This window comes from Solanum stenotomum, chromosome 10, assembly GCF_019186545.1.
Source record: "Solanum stenotomum isolate F172 chromosome 10, ASM1918654v1, whole genome shotgun sequence".
Taxonomy (NCBI): Eukaryota; Viridiplantae; Streptophyta; class Magnoliopsida; order Solanales; family Solanaceae; genus Solanum; species Solanum stenotomum.
In genome coordinates, this window is record NC_064291.1 from 13,945,813 (window position 1) to 13,968,031 (window position 22,219).

The 22,219-nt window shown below is 34.3% G+C and overlaps 1 pseudogene; it reads right to left on the bottom strand.

Moving 5' to 3' along the window:
• Nucleotides 1-2,039: 2,039 nt before the first annotated feature.
• Nucleotides 2,040-21,714, bottom strand: LOC125842755 (GDSL esterase/lipase EXL3-like; annotated as a pseudogene).
• Nucleotides 21,715-22,219: the final 505 nt, after the last annotated feature.

Below are 22,219 nucleotides of genomic sequence, written 5' to 3' on the forward strand. Positions count from 1 at the left end.
ATTCAATTTCATGTAATTGAATCAAATCATGCATAATAAGATTGAATATAAACAATTGAATCATAATAAATATGACCCATGAAGAATAGCATGAAACCCTAGATAATTGGATGAAATTGAATTGGAGATTTGAGTTTTTTTGGAGCCTAATGGATGAAAGGGATCCATTGATGAATTCCCATATACCTTGGGTAATCAATTCCCTAGCAATGGAGAAAAGAACCTTGAAGCATGATGAAACCCTAATCCTTGACTTGAGAGCTCTTGAGAGAAAATTAAAGAAAAAGACTTGAGGATTTTGGGAGAATTGAGTGAATGAGGGGATCAAATTAGACTTAGTTGTAAGAGTAAAACGGTTATAGGGGTAGTTATAGAAAAAAAATACATAGTTTAGGGTTAGTTGGGTATGAAAAGACCAAAACATCCTTAATAAAATCTGCCAGACAGGTCTACGGTCTGTAAGAGATTTTACGGACCGTATTGGTCAACTGTAGAACAAATTATTAGAACCCAAAAGTCCAGCCAATTTCCACGAATCCATCCTACGGTCCGTAGACCTCAAGTTGAAGCCCAAAATTTCACTATGTCTAGATCACTTCTATGAGTACCTCCTACGACCCCAAGAATACTCTACGATCCATCCTGTCCATTCTTAGGTTAAACATCAGAGACTTATCATTTTCAAATCTCTAATCAAGTCCTACAACTTTCTTCCTACAGTCCATAGGTTGGACTCGTAGACCACAACCTCAGTGCCAAAAAATGAAACTTTTCCCTTTCCAATTTCCGTGGTGTTACACCATCACAGTGATATCCTTTCCCTATAAACATATCACTCTTTGACACAATTACATGATCAGACTCAATTACAATCATAAACCTTTCTTAGAAAGTAAGCTAGCAGTAATCAAGTTCTTCATCATTTATAGATCATGGAACACAATCACAAGAGGCCGCTTCTGTCCAGATGTGAAATTAATCTCAATTGTTCTTTTTCCTAAAACTTCGGCCGGATTATGGTTGCCCATTAACAATTTTTCAGAATCTTTTACTTCTGAATAAGTCTTGAACATATTCTTGTCATGATAGACATGTATTGTTACACCAGAATCCAATCACCAATCTTGATATCTATAACTAGTCTGTGTTAGAGCTGTTACTAATTGGGCTGATCTTGACATTTTTCCTCTTTGTTTTGTTGATGTACCTCCGAAGCAAATTGATCCTTGTTTGTTATATTCGCTTGTAGGATGTTTTTCCTTACCTTATCTTGTTGTATATCTTCTTCCCTGCTGTATCCTTGATGTTATTATCTATCTCTTGCTTGAGATTCTATTTGATCTATAACATATGTTTAAAGAGAAACTACAATAATTTTTTTTCTTTTTCCAACTAAGTTCCCAAACATGAATATCTTTTTATTTCAAAATTACAAACACCATAAAATATGGTATGTAAGGAACATACATAGAGGAGATTTACAAAGATGCAAAATAAAGAAAACAAATATGTTGTGTACAAAATCTGGATTAATAGTATGTTTGATCAAGAAAACAATTAAACAATCATTGATTGAAACCTAAACAACTAGATTAATAGTATGTTTGATCAAGTTTTTCGAAAGTAAAAAATGCTTTTTTTTTTCTCAAAAATAAAAAAGTAAGATAGTTGACCAAGTTTTTGAATGTAAATAAGTGGTTCTGAGAAATAACAGTTGTTTTTCAAAAGCTAAAAGAAAATACTCAATGTGTTTCAATTTATGTGACTCACTTTCTTTTTTGTCAATTCTAAAAAATGACATATTTTTATATTTAGTAATCATTTAGCTTAAAAATGATCATTTTACCCCTATGAAATAATTTATAACAACACAAACATCTCTAACTTAATTTAGACCACTAGTATTTTTTAAAAAAATTCTTTCTTTCTTAAACTTCAAGCCAAGCCAAGTCAAAACACATCACATAAATTGGGAGAAAATATTTTTTTTTCTCAAAATCAGTTTTAAGGAAAAATGCACTTTGAAAAAACTTGGTTATCAAACACTAATTATTACTTAAAAATACTTAAAAATTTATTAATCAAACACAAATGAACTGATTTTAGAAATTTGACCAACTATGTCATAAGTTGCATTAGAATATATGATGACATTTAGTGACGAAAATTCATACTTGGACAAAGTGGGAAGCTTGAGAGACCATAAGATCAGTGTAAGCATTAATATCATAATGCAGCCGACGAATTCCAATGGTGAAATAGGTGTTAGCGAGGTCATCGCTGCCTGCTACAACTAAGAACAAGCTATTCCTCAATATGTCATTTGTTCTTCTTCTCCTACTAATTCCTTAATCTTCACAATGCATTCTTTAAAATGATCTAATTGTGTTGATAGAGGTATGACTGACTGAAATTTGCACATGAATATCACTTCAGGTCGGAAAATGGAATAACTAATAGTAGTAGTTAAAGTGTGTTTTGATAAATAGTTGGTGATAGTTCAGAAAAGTGAAACACATTATAGTTCAGATAGGAAAAAAGGAATAACTAATACTCCCTCTGTCCTATTTTATGTGACACTTTTCGCTTTTTGAGAGTCAAACATTTTAAATTTGATCGAGAATTTGCATATGAATTTATAAACTACGTAAAAAGTACTATAAGTTACAATAATTGACAATTCAAAATATTTAAAAGATATATGACAAATTTACGATAAAAAAATACTTGTTTGAATTTCGAAATTCGAAAAGTGTCACATAAATTGAAATGGAGGAAGTAATTGAGTTTCGGGGTGGGGGAGCAAAGAGAGACTAGAAGAATAATTTATAAGGTGTGTTTTGATAAATAGTTGGCGATATAGTTCAAGTAAAAATAAAAAATAGATAATCCTTAAAATAGGAATTCACAAAAATATGGTATTTCAAATGTATATTTAAACATTATCTAATTAATTGATCTAAAATATTAAACATTAAACAACATATATAAGTGTGAATAAAATACCGCAATACTAGAGGTTTGAGGAACAAATCCACAACCTCCTGATGCAAAGCTTACTCCTGTTTTCAGATCTTCAACTCGCAAATGGGGGTCAAGATAAGCTGGCATTACTTCTTTAATCCCCGAGTTCCTCCACTGAAATAAATTATAAATGTTGGAAGAACAATATTTTCCATCAATAAAGCCAAACTATATTTATAGTACATTTATATTTTAATTTATTTTTCTGATTTTAACTTGATTTAAAATTTTAAAAAATAAATAAGATTTCAAATTTAATGATTTTAATTATCTACCGTTTTGTCATAGATTTCTGAATATTTTTGAAAAATCAAATTTTAATTGAAGTTCTAACATATATTTGACCATAATTTTTGAATATTTTTTTGTGTTTGTTTAATTTGCAATTTTATTGTGATTATCATTTTAGAAATATCTGTGAACGTATATATACTTGGACGCCTTTTTAATGTTTGGCAAAATCTTGTGAGATAAAATCATTTTTTACCAAAGTAAATTTGGGTTGTTGATATTTAAATATGAAAAATGTCATAAAAATTGCCAAAGAAAGCTATAGCGAATCTCAAATTGTTCACCCTCCTATTTAATTTCGTTTTTTATTCTTGTCTTTCTTATTCGATATTAAGATCGACTAAATTTAATTAATTCACTCCAAAAATTTTAATATTAAGGGGTAAAACACTCCTAATAAAGACGATTTCGTTCTCACAAATCAAAATTTTGACTTTAATGGTCTGGAAATCAAAATTAAAATCCAAAGAATGACAAGAGAATAAGAAGACAGACCACTCCACCACTACCTTGGTTTTTACCATTATCTTTTCCTTTCTTTGTTTGAGAATTTAGACATTATAATGTAGGAATTCACGAGTGAATCACTTTGATCTAGGCATATATATCTATTTTAAACAAACAAATTAAACAAAATTTCCACCATGAAACTCAACTATTTGAGAATATCTTTTTTGATACAACAATATATCTAATATATCCAAATGTAATTTCATAAATAGGATATATAGAAGGTCTAGTATACACAGATCATAGTCCTACCTTAGCTTGAAATATAGAGACTAAAGAGGTTGTTTTCAATATATCAACTCAAAAAAAAAAATCATATCAAAGCAAATACTAAAAAAAGCATGATAAACATTTTGAAAAAAATAAGAAATAATAACTGTAACAAAAATAGTACAATAATTTAACTATACATACCTATCAAGTCAGAGGGAGTCTTGGCATTGGTAAACCTTCCGGTAGGTTTTCCACCCATGAAGTCCTTACCATATGGTTCAAAATTACATTTAATGAGTGTAGTAATATTATTATTATTATTTCCTTGATCAACGATCGAATCTCCAAAAATAAAAACAGCCTTCACAGATCCATTCTCCACCTTTCCTTCACAGCCAACAAATAACAATATTAACAAAAACACCAAAAAAGAGGACAACATTTTAATTAATATTTGAGTAGTAATATTGGGGAGGGGGAGAGTTGTTTATTTATAGATAGATATATACGTTATTGACTAAATTAAGACCTTGTTCAATTGGTCTTTATTAGGTTTTTTAATTCTATATTAAGTTATATTAGGATATAGTAGTTCTTAATTAATACATGTTAGAGAAAACTAATGGAGTTCATATGTCTTGGTAGAGGAAATAATCATGAAATACATGAGATAAAGGTCCTTGTCAACTAATAACGCACTTTTTGTGACCTTTTAAAGCTTTTGCCTTGTTGCAGTCATGTTAGAAGGTGACAAAACTATAACTACATAAAAAGGTTTCTTCTTCTCATTACCTACCATGACGTTTGGTGTATTTATACGTCCATGATTTAATTTGTTTAACTTTGTGTTTTATTTCGAGAGTAAATATGCTAAATAATCCTAACAAATATTCACTTTTGTGTTTGCGAACTAATTTATGTTATTATTCCGTATCAATAATCATTTTGCAGCACTTCGTAGGAAACGACAAGGTTTAAAACATATTTTCAATATCAGAAAGTTAAAATTAGTAAAGAAAATAAAATCTGTAATAAATCAAAAACTATATCGATAAGAAGAAAATTAAGTCCACTAAATTTTCACGCCCCAAACTCAAGTGGCGCAACTGGAACCTATTGTCAAAACTTGGGCCTGAGTCGATCCTGCTGAACCATTTGCTAATAGCAGATAGAAGCCACATGTAGTTAAGAAAACAAACGGGTATATCCCGGCTTAAAAATAAGTCCTTGACCGGCAGGGCCCCTGTCAATAACTCTATCAAGGATATAACTACTCCCACAGTTCATATAAAAAAAATAGTCAGCTAGCACATAAATCCTGTTTGGGCCATCGAGGCCACCATGATATCTAGGAAAATGTAAAAGCTATATGAGCTATCAAAGCCGCCATGATCTCTATATACAGAAGCTAAGAAATACTATGTATCAAGACAATAAACCAAACCATCACTAAACTTCAGCCAACCACCAAATCAGGTCAACATGGACAATAACGTGGCTATATAACCCAACACACTAGTCTGCAAGCCTCTAAGAGTAGTAAAACATGGTTGGGACAGTCCCCGACCTACCAAAAAACTATATACAACAAAATCCAACAAACCTTTATACTCTGGCAACTCTGGAAGAAAGGGGCTAGCCAACCTACTGGAACTCAATTGTGTTGATGGGGAGGTCTATCAAGCCGTCTTTCGTTACCTGCAGGCATGAATGCAGCGCCCCCAGACAATGGGGCATCCGTACAAAATAATGTACCGAGTATGAAAGGCAACAGACTAAATGAACAAGTATCATAATATACCAAAAGTAATCAGGTAAAGAAATAAAAAATAATATAAGCATACTAACCTACTACTGAATCTTAACATACAAAAATAATCAAACAACAACCTAATCAAGCCTCCATAAGCTCGACAGGTACACATAATAAACTACCTAGGCCCACATAAGCACAGGAGGTGTCAAATCAATCTGTATACCTCTATCGCTAGCCTCTTGTCTATGTAGGAACTCACATAGCCCTTTTAGGCAATGATATAGTCCCATAAGCATCGCATAGCCCTCTTAGGTAACAAAATAGCCCCATAGGCAGTTACATCCCTCTTAGGCATCAACATAGCCCCGTAGGTAGTTTACATCCCTCTTAGGCATTAACATAGCCCTGTAGGCAGCACATAGTCCTCTTTGGCATCAATATATCCCCGCAGGCAACACATAGCCCTCTTTGGCATCAATATAGTCTCGTAGGCAACACATAGCCCTTTTTGGAAACAACATAGTCCTCTTAGACAACAACATAGCCCCATAGGCAGTTCATATCTCTATAGCTAACCACACTAGCCCCAAGGAAAATAACAAACAATTCAATAGGCTAAAAGCGAGCAATTTAACTATAAATAATCTATACAAAGAGTCCCTAAGTCGTTCCCAACATAGGGCCGTTATTAACATATTACGAGTCCCGACAATGAAGGATTATAACCATTTAATCATCCAACAACTCACAATTATATCTACGAGTTCACCAATGATAACAATCCTATTATATCACTCACAAGCTTTATAAAAACATGCCGAATGAAGGAAATAGCCTTAACATACCTTTTTCTTTTGAGTTTATGCTGAATAATACCTCTGCCCGCACCCCTAAAACACCAAAAATGGAGAATAATCTCAATCAATAATTAAGGACAAGAATCACTACGACAATTTACAATCGATACAGATTCCTATCGTAAATTACTATCCAAGGCCTAAGGTATTTATAAACCGATAAAAAGATGATTCTTAACTTTATATACACGCCCAAAATACCTGAACAAACTCAAACCATAGATAAAACCCTGTTGCCACAACCTCCACGAAGCTACACCGCACAATTCACAATAAAAACTATACCAAAATGATGAGCTTGTGATGTAGATCAAATTTTGTTAAAGAACCAAGAACAGATCATGAACATAAAAGTATGATTTGAGGAGTAATTATCTATTTTTTTGGGTTTCTTATGAGCTGGAATGAAAAAAAATGAAGAAGATGCTATTTTATAAAGTTCCACCGACTTAGGGGCCCCACTAGCCATCTCTGATGTGCAGTCGGTACATAAAAGTGACTATCTCTCTATTCTGATGTTGCATGAAGGAAAGTTTGATGCTTGGAAAACTAGACTCGTAGACCTTCAATTTGATAGGTTGTGGGTCCTCTACTCTTTTTAGATTGGGAGAAAATCTTAGAGACATTTGTACTAAATTTCAGAGATATCTTTAAAAAGCAACTTACGATAACTCTCACTAACTTTTATTACTAAACTCGCTTAACTTCAAAAATTAAGATACGACCCTTGAGCACTTGAAATATGACATACCACATCATTACTAATTTATTATGACTCTTCGTCTTGCCACGAAAATGCAAATTAAGTTAGAGTTTCGAAAAGTCAGGGTGTTACATCAATGCACAATGTATCCTTAAGGAAATTACTCTTCTTAAGTACCTGAGGTTAATTGAATATATCCTTTCAGGACAAAATCATTTTACTCACCAATGTATTGGTACCAAAACTAGGATTTATTTGTACGGAAAAAGAAGTTCAAAAATTTGTACTTTGAAGTCTGAGGAATCAAAGATATTTATAGACATAAAAAGTACCGTTTATGAAAATTTGCAACCTTCTAGTACAATCATTTAAGAAATGATGAAAATTTAAATGAAATTCGGGAAACAAACTGAACCGGATCCGCATTGGGTCATGTAGATCCGATTGGGGTTGAATAATTTAATTTAATGATTAAATAATTAATAATTACTTAAATTATTAAATAACTAAAAAAAATGTCGAAGTCAAGCCGAACAATGACGACGACGTGAAGGGGTTTCTCTTTCCAACCCTTTTAACAACATGTAGTAGTGTTTCCTTATTTAAACGCTTAAAATTTTCTTTCCACCACTAATGAGAGAGAAATGTTTTTCACTAAAACATATTGGAACACTTTATATTCCCTCAATTTCATATTCCCTTCAATTTTCATTCATTCACTATACCCAACAATTCCGCACATGAATGGAGAATGCCTATAATATAAAGAAATGCACGAATGAGTGTGTACTTTATAGGCAAGGAATAATTGCATCTATATAAGTAATTTTTTCTTTGAACTTTTCATGGTGAAAATATGTCTGAGATACTCGGTCAATCGATAAATTTGATATCTTTGAATCTTCAAACTTTGGTTTATACCTAGACAACCATATATATCTCACATAACCAACCCTTTACTGTATGTGGTTCTTACTGTTGTGTTCATTTTAGCCATGAACACCTCTTAATATAATGAGTGTATAAAGAATTAGCTTTTACAATCATTCTCTTTCGCTTGCACTTCACACTCACATATGTGATTTCTAACCGTGTTACCGCGTAGATACACTATTTGGTAAAATTTTCCAAACTTAAAAATCATTAAAAAGTTTAAACTTTATTAACTCATTAAAAATCCTTAATGATTTTTCTTTGTTTCTAAACATTGTCTTCATTATGAAAAGGGATTGAGTTATTTGCTAATGTCGAACTGTCAGTTACAATTTTGTTTGATCTCCTTAAACCCAAGTCTTGGAATCTCTAGTCTACTAGGTAGAGTTACCGACATTATGACTTGTCCTAAGTTTTAAAATTCATCTCCTTAGATGATCTTTCAACTACCTCTCTAGCTAGGCCTTTTGTAAGTAGATCCGACATATTATCTCTATAGTTTACATAGTCAATAGTGATAATTCTACTAGAGAGTAATTATCTCATGGTATTATGTCTTCTTCATATATGACGAGATGTGTCATTGTACATAACACTCTCTACCCTATCTATTGTTGTTTAAATATCACAATGTATGAATATAGGTCCTAGAGGTTTGGGATAGAAAGGAATGTATTCTAAAAAGTTCTGAAGACATTCAACTTCTTCAATAGAGTTATCTAAAATAACAAATTTAGATTTCATTGTAGAGCAAGCAATATGTCTATTTGGATGATTTTCAAGATACTCTTATCCACCAATGATAAGTACAAATCCACTTGTGAATTTTACTTCATTTGATCCGGTAATCAATTTGCATCGCAATATCCTTCAATCACGGTGAGATTTTTATTATAATACAGAGCATAATTTTGGTGTATGTTTCAAATACTCCAGAATCCATTTTATTGCCATCCAATGATTTTGGTTCGGATTATTAGTGAACCGACTCAATTTGATAATAGCACATGCTATATCTGATCGTGTACAATCATAATATATATATCAAACTTTTTAACACTCTTGCAAAGTCCAACTGTGAATCACGTTCACCTTCATTCTTCTGAGGTAAAACTTACATCAATTGGAGTTTTGACATCATTAAAATTCAAATACTTGAATTTTTCAAGTACCCCTTCAATATAATTAGATGGTGATAATATTAGACCTTGTGGAGTGTTATGATTTCTGATTCCTAAGATCAAATCAGCAACTCCTAAGTCATTTATATCAAATTTTCTAGAAAACATGCGCTTAGTAGCATTTATATCGTCAACATCTTTACTTATTATTAACATTTAATCAACATATAAATAAATAACGACTTCATAATTTAGAATATTTTAATGAAAATAAATTAATCGCACACATTGACCTTAAATTTGTTTGTCAACATTGTTTGGTCAAATTTAGCATGCCATTATTTGGGTGCTTGTTGGAGCTCATAGAGTGACTTAACAAGTTTACACACTTTTCTTTCTTTACCTGGAATAAAAAATCTCTTAGATTCTTCTTCATTTAAGAAGGTTTTCCTAACATTCATTTGATGGATTTCAAGATCATGTACAATTGCTAGTTCCACTAACACCCTAATAGATATTATCCTTATTACTGGCTAGTATATGTCAAAGTAATCGAGACTTTCTTTTTGTCTCTTACCTTAGACCATAAGTCTAGCCTTATATTTGTCAATAGTGCCAACAACTTTAATTTTTCTTTTAAAGATTTATTTTGATCCTAAAAGTTTATTTTCAAGAGGAAGATCAATCAGTTCTCATGTATGATTATTCAAAATCGATTTTTATCTCACTATTAACTTTTTCTACCAAAATGATAACTCAAATGAACATATCGTTCCTTTTAAATATTTGAGGCTCATTTTCAAGTAGGAATGTTATGAAATTTGGTAAAAAAGAAGTAGATGTCCTTTGACGTTTGCTTTTCTTTAGATCCTCCTTACTTGGTGTACTTTCTTTTGATTATTTCCACGATCATTTATATCTTTCACTTGATGACTCACATTTAATTTTATACGGATAGATGTGTTCACAATATTCAACATTATTTGACTCAATTATTGTATTAACATAAATTTTGAATTTTTCAGATTTGTGAACTAAAAATCGACAGGCACTGCTATTTGTTACATAACTAAGGAATACACAATCCATATTTTTTAATTCAATACTTAATTTTTTGGATAAAGAAATTTGTACTTTTGCTAAAGTCCCTCTCACTTTGAAATATTTCAAGTTGGAGTTTTTCCATTCCATAGTTCATATGGATAGATTGAGTTTTGCTGTGGGGCACCCTATTGAGTATTCGATTAGACATAAGTATAGCTTTCCCCCATAAGCTTTGCGGTAAATTATAACTTATTAATAAAACATTCATCATCTCCTTTAATGTTCGATTTTTCTTTTCTACAATTTCATTTGATTGTGGTGTGTAGGGGACATTAGTTTGATGAATAATTTCATATTCTAAATATATCTCTACAAAAAAAGATTTGTATTCCCACTCTGATCACTTCTAATCATTTTTATCTTTTTATTCAATTGATTCTCCCCTTTGTTCTTGTATTGCTTAAATGTGTCAACTGTTTCATCCTTACTATTAAGAAAATACACATAAGAATATCGAGTGCAATCTCAATAAAAATTATAATTTTTTTTTCACCACGAGATGATATTGACTTAATATCACATACAAATGTGTGAATTAAGTCTAAATTTTTTGAATTCGTGTCAATAAACTTATATGGATGTTTAGCAAACTTAGATTCAACACAAATTTGACATTTCTATTTATTACACTCGAACATAGGAAATACTTTTAAGTTAATCAATTCGCAAGATTTTATAGTTGACATATTCTAAACGAACATGTCATAAAATATTTGACTCCAATAAGTAAATAGAGGTTGAATTCTTATCAAACTTGTCAACAATCATTATATTTGACTTGGAAAGACCCTCAGTAAGGTGGTCTTTTTCTAAGAAAATTTCGTTCTTAATTATTACAGTTTGCTCACTAACAAACACACACTTGAACCATTTTTAATTTCTAGTTCCACTTAAACTAAATTCTTCTTAATTGTAGAAACTTGTAGAAATTTGTTGAGAGTCAATACCTTGTCAAAATTCATCTTCAAAAGAATATTTTCACATCCTTCAATCTTGACTATTGCAGTATTTCCCATGACAAGCTCCCCCATTGAATTCAATAAGAGTATAGCTTGCAGATACTTCTTTTACAGAGAAGACATGTCGAGTGACGTCAAAATCAAGAAATCACTCCTTTAAATTTCCAATCAAATTCACTTCGATATCATAGCACAAAGTTATGCACATCATCTTTCTTTTCTATCATATTTGCCTGATCCTTTTATTTATTCGTGTCCTTCTTCGGGGCACGACAATTGGGAGAATTGTGGTCAAATTCGTAATAATTATAGAAGTAGCTATTGAAGTTTTTTATTGGCTTACTCCTTATGTCCAGTGGACTTCTTTCTTTTCTTTTCTTTCTTTCCTTTTGAGGGAACCACTTCAACAATATTAACTCCTATAGATGTTAAATTTTTACATGATATCTTTTTTTGTAGCTTTGTTATCCCCTTCGATTGTCAGTCTTACGATGAGATATTTGATGGTTATCTCTTTGCGCTTAGACTTCAAGTAATTTTTGAAGTCCTTCCATATCAATTATAGTAGCCGCTTGAAATTCATCATTCACAATCTATCATACATCAAAGATTATGTAAATGTTAACAACAAAGTTAATATGTTCAATACATGTATACATAAAGTTACATCTCTGAAAAGGAGATCATAAATTTGATCTGCAACTCCTAAACCTGAGTAATGGCAACTTTACTATCTATCATCCTGTAGTACAAATACTTTGCCACAATGAATTTCTTCATTCCAGAGTCTTCCATTTTGTATTTATTTTTCGAAGCTTCCTTCTCAAGATCCAAAGTATTCTCTAGGAGTAATATGGCGTATAGAATTCCGAGAGGCCATACACAAGCCACTTAGCATACATCATACAAGATGATAGAATTAAAGACTTTAAAAGATAGCATTTCATAAAAAAGAGTTCAAAAAAAGTGGAAGTCCAAACATAAGTCTCAAAGTCATCTAATACATCATAAGAAAAGTGATTGGGACGTAACCCATACATCACATACAAAGTCTGAACTGAAATACAAGAAAACAATAAAAGAGTCTCGGTCCTCAGAACATACAGACTCACCAATCTTCAAAGTCTATGAAGGATCAACTATCCACGAGTATTGAAAGTAGGAGTGTCGAAACCTACATTAGTGAAACAACGTGGGAACACGTAGCATTAGTACATATAATATACTTAATATAAGACAATATGCATAAACATAGGCATGATAACATGAATGACTTAAAAAGAGTATGTTACAACTCCAAAAACTAGTAGGTGAAACTAGAGCCTAACGAGTGTGTTGTTGAGTTTGATATGGGGTTTCATGTTGTAAAATGAGTTCCCGAGCTTAGGTTAAGGGGTTAAACGTCAAGGTACGACTCCCCAAGAACCAACCAAGGGGCCTTGAGGAGGACCCTAAAGCCTAACCCCAAGGCTGCCCAATTGACCAAAAAACTGTAAAAATTCAAGGACCTACGGATGGGACCTACGCCCAGTAGGTCCATCCACGCCTCGTGGGAGTGGTCCATAGGTCAAGGGCCCCATATGGTGAGCTGCTGACCCAAACCACACCTGCAGAATGGGTGTGAGCCCAACTACGGTCCGTAGGTCACCACTGAAATCTGCCCAAACTCAGCCAACTTGAGGGGCAACTTGGTAAATTCCTAGGGTGGTTAGTTTAGTTAGGGGTCGGTTAATATTGTTTTATTAGAGTTATTTAAGGCTTTTTAAAGTATTAAAACACCTTTTACAATTCATTATTCTCTAAAACACAAAATAGAAACTACCTCTCCTCAAAATAATTCTCCTCAAATAATTCTCTCTACAATTCATTATTCCTTAGACCACAAAATAGAAATCATTTTCAATGATTTTTTTATGGTGAATTATGAATGAATTGTGTAATTAATGTTGATTTATGATTGAAATTCCCCTATGAATCCATGATTCCCCCAAAATACTAAATTGTAAATTTATGGTTTTGGGATTGATTGATTATGGAAGCATGTGAAGAGATTAAGTCTATATTGATTTAGTTTATTGAATTATATCATTATTGATGCCTAAATTGTAGTATTCTAGGTGTGTTGGTGAATTGTGATCCACGGCCTTAAAGGGCAATTTATGAAGTTTGTTGTATGATTATGATGCTTATGTTTATGTGTTTTGATTTCAATAAAAGTAATGTGATTATGGCTATTATGAAATGGTGGTGGTGTTGAAAGGTTATTTTCACTATACACACCCACACACTCATGAATGAAGAATGAATGAAGTTTCTATGATCAAGTAATGATGATGTATTGATTGGAAGGCTATTCTCAATTGTACTCTAATGAATGATAATGACATGCTGTGAAATGTTTCTCTCACAATATGGGGATTGTTAGTTGAAAGTCTATTCTCACCTTTGAATCTATGAGCTATCTAATGAATGAATGTTGGGTTTGAGATGGATGCCCTCACGTGAGTTGAGGTAGGGTATCTAGTAACAATCTCTTATCTCATAACAATGAACTAAAGTAATGAATGTTAAGTACTCCGTGGGGAATAATGCTAAGCACCGAGTGGATAGTGATATGAGATAGAAGCTCTCACGTGAGTTGAGGCGGTGTTTCTAGTAGCAATCTCTTGAGATGAATGCCCTCACGTGAGTTGAGGCGGGGTACCTAGTAGCAATATCCCTATCCCATAACTATGTGCCCACATAGGTTTATAGCTAGTGGATCCACCTATGCTAAAAGGAATGGTCCTACCTTAGGCAAGTAGGAATCCCTTATCCGGTGTGGGTAACATCGGGATTCCATTATTTGCTCACATGGTCTATGTCGGTTAAGGCTTACCCCCACAATGAATGTTAATGAACTATGACTTCTCAAGAAGGCACTACTTATTGTGGGTGGGGGTATGGGAATTCAACCATGAATTGCACAAGTAGGCTTTGAGAGTAGTCATGGTGTGTTCCTTTATGTATAATGTCTTATGATCAAGGATATAAGTTAGGTACTATGGTTACTCAAGAGGTTCTATGAAGTATGGGTGGTAGTATGGATGCCATCCATGCATTGCACGAGTAGGCTTTGAGAGGGCTATGGTATGTTTCTTTAATGTCCTAATGTCTAAATGAAATGAATGTGCTCCTAATGAAGCTAAATGAGAATGTTGACTTAAAGGCTTAATGAAATGATGAATGTTTAACTTGGAAATGTTATTATGAGTTAATTTCCTTGTCATGAATTATGAAATGTTGATGTTCCTTATGTATGAGTATTGTCTAAAGATGAGTTTGAAGGATGGTAAGTTCATCTATAGTGGCCTCAAAGTGGTACTTAGTAGGAATAGTAGTATGGGATGCTATTCTTACATTGCCCAAGTATAGCTTAGGGTTACTTAAGGTGAAGGCACTAATGTGTTGTAATGGCCTATATGTTGATTATGTTTGTATCTTATGCCTTTTTACTAAAGTTCATGATGTTTTCTCAAAATTGACATATGCATGATTTTCAACCAAAATGTCCCTTTTAAGCATGGTTTTTTCATTTCTAAGGAGCAAGGAGTTGAAGATTTGGTGAGTCCTCATAGCTTCGAGGACAAACCCACTATTTCCCTTAATGTCTTTTATTATTATGTTTAGAGTTTTTGTATGGGCTGCGTCCCAAAGTTTTATGTCTTGTGGTTCTAGATGGTTTGAGACAAAGTATAGAAAGACTTCCTCTTGCTTTTATGAAAAATGACTTCGATTGTATGGTCTTAAAAGAAAAAGTTTTAAATTCCACACTATTTCCTATGTTCTTATGTGATGATGTGCTATGAGGCTTGCATGAGACTTTTTGGAGTCTTGTATGCCATGTCACATCCAGGGTGTAGGATTGGGGCGTGCCAGAGTAAGCATGATCATAATGAAACATTTAAAATCTTTTAGAGAATAAATGACAGGAAGATTGTAAAACATAGTTAAATACATTGGCATAAATGACATAAGAAAAACTTTCAAGAAAGCACAATCATTTTGTGGGGTATTAGCTTAACCGATAGTATGACCATGAGAGCTATATCATGTAATACAGTATATCCCTCATACCGAAAGAAGGAGAAACTACTTGCCAAGGTAGAATCTGTACATATCATCATCTGCTAAAGTGAATACACTAGTTAGGTCATTTAAGACAATCCTATGGAGGCACGTAGTTTGGGACTAGAGGTTGCTACTAGAGACTATCCTATTTGAGCCTCCACCTCAAATCCCTCTCGGTGCAAAGTCTAAATCCAAACAGAATAGATAAAAGTCAAATATCAATTTAACATAAGGAAAGGCAATGATCAATACCAATCCACATATTTCAAGTTCAAAACATAGAGTAGCTCCTTAAACATACTTCAACATGAATGAGAAAATCTTTCACCAACGTGAATTCACTTGTGAGATATACCTTTCACAATCATGATCATCATAGTAAATGAGAAATCTTTTCACTGTAGCATCAATACTTGCCTTTCAAAGCATCATCAATTCATTTACACTAACTTCATGAAAACATGCATATCTTCAGAAACTTATAATTCATAGTTCATGGGTTCATCATAGGATGATGGTTGAAAATGATAAATTAGGCATGGGTAAATGCAATTTCAACTAAATATCATAGATTAACATCAAATAATGCATTAGAAGACTTAATCAATCATAATTGAATGAAATCCACATTTATTGAATTAAAACCCCAAATTTGATCAATTGGAAATTGAATGGAGAAATTGAAATCCTTAGGGACCCCATGGAGGAAAGGACTCCATGGGTGAATACACACACACCTTGATCCTTTAAGCCCAAGAAAAAAGAGAATTTCGAGAATTGAATGGAACCCTAGCTATTCTTCTTCTTTCTTAGACTTGAAAGAATTTGAGACGATGAATTTGGTCAAGTTTAGGAAATTTAGGAGAATGAAATGAAATGGGTAAATTGGGGGCTTAAAATGTTTATATAGAGCTTAGGGTAGGAGGTAAAAAGGATGTAATATTGGGTAAAAATAATTAGGAAAATACCCAAAATCCATTTAAAAATAAATGTATAGCCTCACCTACGGTTTGGACCTACGGGTCCGTATTGGGCAACTGTAGATAAGTTCTGAAACCATTATTTGGACCAAATTTTGATGGAATCCCATGTACGGCTCGTAGGTCTTCGTACGGTCCGTACATATCAACCGTAGAAAGCAACATTCCCCCTTAAAATTTCACCAAGTCTGGGACTCATCTACGAGACGAACATACAACTAGTACAATGGTTGACGGGTCATCCAGGTGAACCGTAAAAAGGGGTACTACGACTTGATTTTCCAAATTTATTTCTCCCACTTCCTACAGTTACCATCTATGGCCCGTAGAAGCTTCTATGGTCCGTTGATGGGACCCGTAAACCAAACTTTAGTTCAAAAATTTATTTTCGTCCTTTTTCCATGGTTCGAGGTGTTACAATATACTCCACTTGAGAACATTAATCCTCGAATGGGAATCAAAGAAACATACAGAGAGTAGGGGAAGAGATCTAAGATCCCAACAAGAATACAACTTTATCAACAACACATGATCAAGGAACATCAACTCCAAGATTAAACATACCTAAAACGTCATTTCATAAGGTATCCAATCAAGTCAAACTCAAATGCACATAATCATGAGGAAGTCAATCAAAGCTACATCAAGATTTCAAAAGCAAGTTTTCATAAGCATGCATGCAGGAAGAAACATGAGAATGACTAAGACATGAGGCTGGACCATGAGAAATTAAATACCTCTAGCTAGAATAGGATCAGAGGAAAAGAGATGGGGATAACGGGACATCATACCGGCCTCGGCCTCCAAAGTACCTCCCTCAACTCGTTGATTCCTCCATAAGACTTTAACTGATGAAACCTCCTTATTTATTAACTTTATAACTTGCTGGTCCAAAATCTTTATCGAAACTTCTTCATAAGAAAGACTCTCCTTTATGCCAAGACTCTCCAATGACACAATGGATGTCGGATCACCAACACATTTCTTCAACAAAGAGACGTGGAAAACCGGATGTACCAATGCCAAGTCATTAGGAAAATTAAGTTTGTAAGCAACTTTACCAATACACCTCAAAATTTGATATGGGCCCACATAACATAGACTAAGCTTTCCTTTCTTTTCATACCCCATCACACCCTTCATGGGTGAAATATTTAAGTAGACCCAATCATCAACATCAAATTCTAAATCTCTTCTTCTAACATCGGTGTAGGAATTTTGTCGACTTTGAGCTGTTTTCAACCTTTCTTTAAGAATTTAAACTTTCTCCATAGCCTCATGTACCAACTCGGGACCTATCAAGGCAATCTCACAAACTTCAAACCAACCTATAGGATATCTACACCTCCTACCATAAAGAGCCTCAAATGGAGCCATACCAATGCTTAAATGATAGCTATTATAAGCAAACTCAATCTAAGGTAAATGATCATCTCAATTACTCTAGAAGTCTATCACACAAGCTCTCAACATATCTTTTAAAGTTTGGATAGTACTCTCTGCTTTCCCATCAGTTTGAGGATGAAAGACTTGTACTAAGCTTAACACGTGTACTAAGACCCTTTTGGAAATATTTCCAAAACTGAGAAGTAAATTGGGTACCACGATTAGAGATAATGGATAGGGGCACTCCATGCAATCTAACCATTTACCTCAAGTACATATTAGCATAGTCCTCCGCCTAATAAGAAACCTCGATGGGAATGAAATGGGTTGACTTCGTCATACGATCCACAATAACCCAAATTGAGTCAAGTTGCCACCGGGTGTGGGGTAAACCAATAATAAAGTCCATATTCAAATCTTCTCACTTTCAAGTAGGAATGCTAATATCTTAGGACAAGCCTCCCGACTTTTGATGCTCAACTTTCACTTTTTGACAATTAGGACACTTAGCAACAAGTTCCACAATATCCTTCTTCATCCCATTCCACCAATAGACCTCCCGTAAGTCACAGTACATCTTGGTATCTCCCAGGTGAATGGAATATCGATAACTATGGGCTTTCAATAAAATCTTCTCCCCTAAATCATCAACATTGGGAAAACACAAACGACCTCGATATCGAAGCACATCATCTCCCCTTTGGGAGAAAGCCTCAACAGATTTCTTAAGCAATGCTTCCTTAAATTCAACAAAAACCAGATCAAGACCTTGCTTGGTTTTCACATCTGACACAAAAGAAGATGCCGAATCATAACACCATATTTGGTGGAGTCAACTAACCAAACACCCAATTGGGTTAATCTATGAACATCTCGAACCAAATCCTTTTTGTCATCCTCAATATGAGCAACACTACCCATTGATAACCGACTAAGAGCATTCGCCACCACATTCTCCTTGTCGGAGTGATAGATGACACTCATGTCATAATCCTTTAGTAACACAAGTCACCTCCTTTGGCGAAGAGTTAGATCCTTTTACTTGAACACATATTGCAAACTTTTGTGATTGGTAAAGACGTCAACATAAACACCATATAGGTAATGCCTCCAAATCTTTAAGGCAAAAACAACAACCGCTAGTTCCAAATCATTGATAGGATAGTTTTTTTTCATGCATCTTAAGTTGTCATGAAGCATAAATAATAACTTTCCCATTTTTCATACACCCTAGTCCAACCCTTGAAGCATCACAATAAACCACAAACCCATCGGATCCTTCCGGTAAAGTCAACACCAGAGCAGAGGTAAGTCTATCTTTTAATTCTTGAAAGCTCTTCTCACATGCTTTAGACCATATAAACTTAACTTTATTTTTGGTCAATGTCGACAATGGGGAGGTAATTGAAGAGAAACCTTCCACAAACCTTCTATAATAATCGGCCAAACCCAAGAAACTTTGAATATCGAAAGGGGATAGAGGTCTAGGACAACTCTTAACCACATCGGTCTTCTTAGGATATACCTTAATTCCCTTTACCAGAAACAATGTGACCAAGAAAAGCCACGGACCTCAAACAAAACTTGCATTTTCTAAACTTGTCAAAGAGTTGTTGGTCCTTGAGGACTTGCAACACAATCCTCAAATGATCAGTATGCTCATCCTCACTTGTTGAGTAAATCAAGATGTCGTCGATAAACACAATCACAAACATGTTAAGGTGTTGTCTAAACACTCTATTCATCAAGTCCATAAATGCGGTCGGAGAATTAGTCAAACCAAACGACATTACCAAAAAATCATAATGATCATACCGAGTTCGAAAAGCTATCTTTGGAATGTCATCTTCCTTTACCCTCAATTGGTGATAACCCGACCTGAGGTCGATCTTAGAGAGGTAGATTGCTATTTGTAGTTGATCAAACAAATCATCTATCCTTAGAAGAGGATATTTATTATTAATGGTAACCTTGTTCAATTACCGATAGGCAATTCACATGCGAAGTGAGCCATCTTTCTTTCGAATAAACAAAACTGGAGCACCCTATGAAAAGATACTCGGTCGGATGAAACCCTTATCAAACAAGACTTTCAATTGCTCTTTTAACTCCATAATTCTGCCGGAGCCATTTAGTAAGGAGGAATAGAGATATATTACACATTTAAGGTTAATTTCAAAGTCTATTTCCCTTTTGGGAAGAACACCGAGTAGATCATCGGGAAACACTTCCGAAAACTCATTAATAATGGGGAGCGACTCAAAGATAGGGGTTTCAGAATCCATATTCCTAACCCAAACAAGATGATATATGCAATCCTTAAAAATCATCTTTCTAGCTTTAAGACAATAAACAAAGTGACCCTTAGACATATAATTTCCTCCTTTCCACTCTAGGATAGGCTCATTAAGAAATTGAAACTTGACTACTCGGGTTCTACAATCAACAGAAACATAACAAGAATGGATCCAATCCACACCAAGAATAACATCAAAATCTAACAGATAAAGCTCTACAAGATCAACATGAGTAACTCTATGGGATAAGGAGATGAGACAACTTCTATACACTCTTAGGCACAATAGATTCACCAATAGGTGTAGAGACAAAAAAGGGTCTATCAACACATCCGGAAGAACATCAAACCTCAGAGCCACATATAGCATCACAAAATTCAAGGTAGCACCGGGTTCAAACAAAGCATAAACATCAAGGTGATAGGATTTCAACATACCGGTAACCACATCAGGGAACCCTCTTGCTCATGAAGAGTTTAAAGTGCATAAGACCGGTTTTACTTTGGAGAACTTGAACCCAAACCAGTAGGCGGAGCTTTCCTACTGTATTTTCCCTTGTAAAGTCTAGATGGACAATCCCTCAAGTGGTGACTACTCTTGCCACAACCAAAGCATTTATCTGTGCCCATTAAGTATTTTCCCAGATGACTCTTGCCATACTTTTGACATGCGGGAACCGAAGAAGCATTTACACCACTATTTCCTCCTTGAGGCTTAAGGTTAGACACCCTTTCTTTGTTGAACTTAGGAGTTGGAGCATTGGAGGGACCTTGATCGGAAAACCTCTGTCGAAACTTAGAACGACCATATCTATCGGACCTTAAATGTGAAAAGTCACTATCAACAATCTTTTCCCTCTTTGCCTCCCTAGACCTTTCTTTAAGTCTCTCCTCTTAAATTTGTTGAGAATTAACCATTAGGGGAGAAATATCCATTTCCTTAATGAGCATGGTGGTACGACATTTCTTAACCACCATTTCGAAACACCTGAAACAAACTTACTCATCCTTTCCCTAGGATCGACAACCATAGTAGGAGCATATCTAGACAATTGCATGAACTTCAAGGCATACTCCTTCAACTCATATTCTCTTGATGAAAATTAATGGATTCAACTACCTTGACCTCCCTTATCTCATGGGGAAAGAACCTATCAAGGAAAGCATTCTTAAACTTTTCCCAATTGAAAGGACCCACATCAACTGCCCTCTCTTTCTTCCATTGGTTGAACCACAATTGAGAAACACCCTTGAGTTTATATGCAGCCGATTATGCCTTTTCCACCGGCTTCACTCCCATGATCATCAAAACCTTGTATACTTCATCAATGAACTTTTGAGGATATTTCTCAACCTTGGAACCATAAATCTCCAAGTGATTAATCCTAGTGAAGTCCCTCACTCTCATTGCCGCTGTACCCATATTTGGGTTCACGGGGACCACATCCTCCCTATTGGTTTGGGTCGTCATGGCTTGAGAAAACACTTGAAAAGTAGCCCTAAACTCTGCATTAGTAACTTGTTAGGGGCTAAGGATCAACTGGAACTTGTGGAGCTTCTTGAGGAGCTTCCCATCTCATATTCTCACCCGCATTCCTTCTAACGTATGCTCTTCGAGGGACCATATCATGAAAAATATGGGATAGGGATTAAGAGAGAGATATATAGAGTTAAACTCAATGGCACGACTTTAGAATGATGACAGAAGTGGAGTTTCCTAGATATCTTATAGCCTCTTATTCATAAATGTGGTGCGCTTCACACTTATGAACAAGACTCTACTCGACGTGACTTATGAGACATCTTATGCTCTGAATACCAAGTTTGTCACGATCTAAAGTATACCCTAGGTCTGACGTGTAGAACACCACGAGGTCCTACACAAGCCACTTAGAAGACATCATATAAGATAATAGAATTAAAGACTTTAAAAGATAGCATTTCATACAAAAGAGTTCGACAAAAGTGGAAGTTTG